The 6,462-nt window shown below is 30.6% G+C and overlaps 2 long non-coding RNA genes across 2 annotated transcripts; both read left to right on the top strand.

The window, feature by feature from the left end:
* The first annotated feature begins 753 nt into the window (after positions 1-753).
* Positions 754-2,631, top strand: LOC131938166 (uncharacterized). Its single transcript, XR_009386276.1, has 3 exons — positions 754-822; positions 2,068-2,142; positions 2,561-2,631. It is a non-coding gene; the product is annotated as an uncharacterized LOC131938166 (long non-coding RNA).
* Positions 2,632-4,993: 2,362 nt separating this feature from the next.
* LOC131938165 (uncharacterized) lies at positions 4,994-6,462 on the top strand. Its single transcript, XR_009386275.1, has 4 exons — positions 4,994-5,104; positions 5,574-5,649; positions 5,839-5,904; positions 6,338-6,462. It is a non-coding gene; the product is annotated as an uncharacterized LOC131938165 (long non-coding RNA).

Genomic DNA, 6,462 nt, shown 5'->3' with positions numbered 1-6,462 from the left:
CGGTCGCTAAATTTGGTCTTTTTACGCTTATGATATAAAACACAGCATACAGAATAGTAACATTTCTATTTTTTCAACAGTTGAACCAAAAACACAAATTATATTGCCGAATGTTGATCGATTTTTAACCTCACAATTACATTTTAACAATCTTAGCTGAATAATTTAATTTAATCTAAATGCTTGACTTTACCTTCTGTTATACAAAGAACACTTGCAAGTTTTTTAGCTTTAAATACCTGTGTAATATCGCAATTCAGTTGATAACAAGCTAGGTATGTTAATATGTAATATTTTTATCTCTTGTAAAGCTAGATAACTTACTAAGCTGTGTGTTTATGAATGCCATTGGTATGGAAACGTTATTAGGTTTAACCCGGCATAAATCATAAGCAATCATGTTGTACACTGCAAGATTGTTATTGTGTTATTAATCTTTCATTATCCCAGTGAATCCTAAACGAAATTTCTACAGTGTTGGGATCAGTGTATATATTTATAACAACAGCTATGCCAAACATGTTTGTTAAGTTATTTTGTATTAACAATAGTAAAAATATTACATTATAATGTAACAAAGCTTGCATACGAATCAGATGTGATATAGTTTTAGAGTTATTATAATGTATTCAAAGAATAGAGTGTACTGAAAACAGCACTTATCACAAAATGTATTCACTGTAAAGAACTTCAAAATGAATATTCAGTTTAATTTTTTTTTTAAATCACGTTAATTGTTCTGTTTCTTCCAACAGAGTTGACGATCTCGAGAATGAAACTGTTGTTTTTCCTGATTCTGATATTGGTTGCTTACTCTCAATGGTTAAATATTTTATCATATATATATATATATATATATATATATATATATATATATATATATTTATATATTTATATATATATATATATATATATATATATATATATATATATATATATATATATATATATATATATATATATATATATATATATATATATATATAAAAATATATATATATGCATTACAAGCATTATACATTAAACGCATTATTTTATGCATTACTACACATTACATCTGATCGCCATGAAACTTTAAGACTTGGGTTCCCAAACTGAGCTGAAAGAAAAATAAACTGCACTGACACGTAACCCATTCTATGCGTCTCTTGACGACAGCCAACACTAACTTTGTTTTTACAAGATGAATTCTTAAATTTGCTAAATGACTCCGCTTCATATGAAAAACTGCTCACATTTTGATTGCCTTACGAGTTTTAGTTCCTTTTGTGTCTACATATCTTTGCAAGAATTGATTTTTCAATTAAAAATTAAACATAGAAATAAATTAAATGTTGAGAATGACATTAGATTGACGTTAACAAAAACTAAACTGCGAATATAGCGGCTAGTTAATAGCATGAAAGTTTACTCATCGTATTAAAACAGTTATCAAGAATAATTCATTTTAAAAGTCTACCAGAAAATCTTACTGTAGTCCTTAAGAATTTCCTTATTAATTCCGACTTTTTTTATTCTATGGGGGTCGCGGGTCACTTATTTTTTTAAAAAGGGGGTCGCCCCTCGGAAAAGTTTGGGAACCAGTGCTTTAAGAAGTTGATGGGAACACTCCTAGAAATGTTTCTGCAAAAAAAATATTTCTTAAGTTTGCAAGGGCGAAGCCCCAGGAAGTTGTGATTTTTCTCCTAATAATGTGTATTCAAAACTAAATTCGAATGCGGTTTAATACCTTTAATCCTGGTGCCATGAAACTTTGAGGAGTTAATAAAAATCTTACTAAGAAGATTTCTGCGGGAAATAAATGTATATGGGTGACGCCCTGGAGGGTGCGTTTTTGTCAGTACACAGTTTTGCGCCCAGAGTTCCAGAGCGGTTAACTTAGCAAGACGGGCACACTAATTAAAAAAAAAACACTTACATGTAAGAAATACGATAAGAAATAAAACTTTATTGTAAGCCCTCAAATTTTCCTTTATTCCAATTTTTATTTTGGTTTATCGCCGAGATTTGTTGTCCAAATTTTTAAAAAATTATATTAGTATATTTGTATTTTATTTTTATATTCAGTTGTAAACCAGACGAAATACCTAGATGTATTATTGAAAATAATTGCGCCGATTGATTAACAAATGCAACATGACAGTAAGCCCTCTACTTTTTCTTTATTCCAAATTTTATGGTTAGGTTTATTGACGTGTTTTGTAGTCGTAATTTTTATTTTGTAACTTATATTTTTATATTTATTTTTATATTTAGTTGTAAATTAGTCGTAATACTTACTGATGAAAAACGAAGAAAATAAAATGATGTTCTTTAAATACACTTTAATGCACCTATATTTCTAAACTGGAAAGAAAAATATAGGCAGTTCAAAACCTTTAAGAAATGGTGATCTACTTTGCTTTTTCAAGTTGAAAAGAACCTCTCAAATTGGTCGAACTTTCGCTCGCGTAACGACATAAACAACAAATTGAAATGAGATAAAAAATCTCAGAGAGAATATCATGTATTTAATTGTTTATCAGTGATATATATATATATATATACATTTTAATTTCAGATATGTATACATTCGTGATAATGAATTCAAGGAGAATAACTCAGAAAGCTAATAAATTATCTCTTTCTTTCTTCACATACACATACTTTTATGTGAATGTATGTGAATGTAATACATAAGCATACCATCTTTATGAGTCACTTTTATATTTTTTGATTTGTAATGGATAACCCATTCGCATAATGAAAAACATACGCATAAATCACTAGTATAAAAATCAAAATAAATACTATCCTTCAAAAATATATAGTTACTGTGTAGGCCCTATATTAAAACATGTCTACTACATGAGTTTCACTTCGAAGCTTATATAGTTTTATATATCTCTCTTTTCCTCTCTTTATCTTTATCTCTCTGCTGTTCTGGTTGCTATTTTGATAAGAAAACACTGAGATAATGCACACACCCTAAGATGCTGTCATTCTCCTACAACTAGAACCCTACTCAAACGATGCGAATTTAATTGAAATAAAGAGTCAATTTGAACTAAAATACATTGTAGGATATTAAATTATAGTTTGCTTTCTCATCCATTTCCTCAGCATCTTTTGCTTGAAGAAAATATATTTTAATGGTTGTGATTAACATTGTTATGATGCATCTTTTCAATATAGGTTGGTGCTAGTGAATACTGGTGCTGACGTATGTTGAACGAATGAATATGCGACGTATCCTAATATATAAAAAAACCCTGTGCTCATTTCTGTCTGTCTGTCTGTCTGTCTGTCTCTCTCTCTCTCTCTCTTTGTCTCTCTCTTTCTCTCTCTCTCTCTCTCTCTCTCTCTTTCCCTAATATTTCAGCAACGTGATCAGTATGTCCAGCAATATATTAAGTGATATATTGAGAACTTAAAGATGCGCACTTTTGTTAATATGGTGGATGTTATAAACACATTTCTCACTAAAGTGTTTATTGTCGTGACAAGGACGCAATAAGCAATGACGTATAATCTCTAACCCCGCTTCAGAAAAAAATACATAAATCTGTATATCTGACAACCCAAGTATGACTACAAATGCTGATTGAAAAAGAAAAATCAATACATGTTTGTTTTTTAAACAGAACAGGTTAAATTAAGTTGTAAATGCGTGAATTGAATTTTCTTTATTCAAGTAAACGTTGGTAACTGTCCGTTGGGATATACACTCTTTGTTTTAGTTTGTAGTATTCTAATTTATACTAATTTAGATATTAAATAAAAATATTAGATTACAAACATCGACATTATTGCGTTACTTAGTCGGGTGTAAACTTAATGTGGTTAGCATGTGTTTAAATTTATATTAGTGAATTCTTTGTTGATGAATATACCGGAGAGAATATAGATAATTCAAAGACATGTTAAAAGATAGAAACACAGAATCGCAAGATTTACCACATTTCACAGCAGTAAGATGGCTAATTTGGGAGAATTTTTTCTGAGCAGAGTATTTAAGTTAAGAAAGGAAATAGGTGACCTCCTTGAAAGTAAAGGCAAGCCACAAGCTGATGTACTTACCTTCTGATGAAGAGTGAGTATAGAAATTGGCTTCTGCTGCAAACAAAACTAGGCATTTAAATTTTCTGTACCTAAAACTACAAGAGATGGAAATTTAGTTTCTGATCTATACACCCACCTAAAGGCTTTCAGATCCAAACGTGTCATGTTTTTGGAACAAGTACAAGCCAACAACTTACGCACACTCAGAAGTGCAAGATCTTTAGGCTGAGGCGACCACTGAGTTCCCCACATCATTTGCATACGAGATCATTAAAGAATTCAAGCTGCAGTTTCAGTCGCGGTTTTTTTACTTGGATTCAAAGGCAGAAAAAAGTGAGACTGTTTCAGAACCCATTTGAAGCAAATGTGGTCAGTTGCAAAGGTGAACTGCAGCTGGAGGTCCTTAGAGACACGTTCAAAGAAGGGCGGATGGGTTTTTATAAGTTTTTGCAAAAGGAAGATTTTCCTAATATTAAAACTTTTGCATCAAAGTACCTTTCAAATTTTGGAAAAAGATACCTGTGTGAACAAATATTTTCAAGATTGAAATACGTGCAGAAAAATTTGAGAGCAAACCTCGATAGTGATTTTGGCCACCGACAGTGTTTCTTTCATTCTTTTTCCTCCGGGGGGGGGGGAACTCTTGAAATTTGTATATATTTCTATATAAATTATATTTCGTTAAAGGGGGGGGGGGGGGGAGGACGGTACGCGTTGTTGGGGGCGGGGGGCGCTGCCACCCCGAAGAGATGTCTTGAAGACACGCTGGCTCCCGAACTGATATTTGATAGTTAATGCGGCCCTCGGGCTCAAAAGTTTGGAGACCCTTGGATTAACATGTCAATTTGTGAATTGACCTGTTGTTTTTCAATCAACGCCTGTATATCCTTTGGCTCAATTTTTATTTCGAAAAAAGAATATAAATTTAATGCAATTTGACTTTAGACTAAATTTTCCAAAAAAAAAATTAAAAAAATAAATCTCTTCATTCCTGTTTTGAAGTCGCACGTCTTGTTTTTTTTTGGGCTTTTGTAATATCACAATTCGGTTAATACCAAGCTAGGTATGTTAGTTTGAAATTTCTTGTGTAGTGTATAGCTAGGTAACGCAATAAGTTATCTGTTTAGTAATGCCATAGGTATGTCAATTTTAATTGTTTCAACTAGGCATAAATCATAGGCAATCACGTTGAACAGAATTATAATGAAAGTTCTACAAATGTAATTGAAGAATATCATTGACATTTTAATATAACAAAGATTCCCGAACCAAAGTTACAAGAGTGTTGGTAGTGTTGATAGCAACATCAACGCAAATCATTTTTGTTTAGCTTTAGCCATTTTATACTAATATATTTTAATATAACAAAGTTAACATAATGATCAGAAGCGATATATTTTAGTGATTATTATAATATACTCTAAGATTAGAGTGTGCTAAACAGCATTATCACAAAAATGTATACACTGTTGTTATCTTCTAAATGGAGAGTCAGTTTAAAAAATACTTTAAATGTTTGTTCCTTGCTACAGACTCGCCTATCTCCAGAATGAAGCTGCTGTTTTTCCTGATTCTAATACTTGCCGCTTACACTGCTTACACTCAAGGGTGAGTTATTATCTCGTTTATTAAAAATAAAACTTAACACGCAAGATATACGATAAATACTGAAAACATCAAATTAAAATCTGGTCTCGTTTTTTTAATTCAATTTTTATTTCTATTTAGTTCTTGTCTCCCTGTTTTATTTGTATATTTATTTTAAAACTGATTTTTTTACTTTATTTTTATATTTAGTAATAAACCAGACACTAGCCATATGTGTGCTTCCGATAAGGACTGTGACGAAGGATTAAAATGCGTGTAGGTATTTTCAATTCTAAATGAACGCAAACAACCTGTATTTATGTTAGTGCTGAAAAGTTAGCACTTTTTATACGCATCCTTTTTTAAAAGAAAAAACTTGTTGAGTCAAACATTAGAGCGTATTGTATTGTCATCTTGTATTTGACTTTCGAGTCAATTTGAAAGAAATCACTATAGTAGAAGAGGTCAAACTTTCTCTCGCAAAACGACAAAAACAACAAATTAACATGACATATAGCAATTTACGGAAGGATATCATGTCTATGACTTGTCAGTAAAAAATAGTTCTAAAACATTATATATATATATATATATATATATATATATATATATATATATATATATATATATATATATATATATATATATATATATATATATATATATATATATATAGAATCCAGGTGTGTTAATGTAATTTTCTTTTCAGACATATTGAACTCCAAAATAATGTGTGCATGGATCCATACTAAAAAGATAACAATTGTTATTTTCTTTCTCTCACATGATGTTTAAAAGCTTGATGTGATTGAAATAAACAGGCGTGCCATCTAA

This window comes from Physella acuta, unplaced genomic scaffold, assembly GCF_028476545.2.
Source record: "Physella acuta isolate Inbredline_101_S28 unplaced genomic scaffold, ASM2847654v3 ptg000235l, whole genome shotgun sequence".
NCBI classification, from domain to species: Eukaryota; Metazoa; Mollusca; class Gastropoda; family Physidae; genus Physella; species Physella acuta.
Note: the sequence above shows the minus strand (reverse complement) of the source record. Positions and strands in the feature narration are given on the sequence as shown.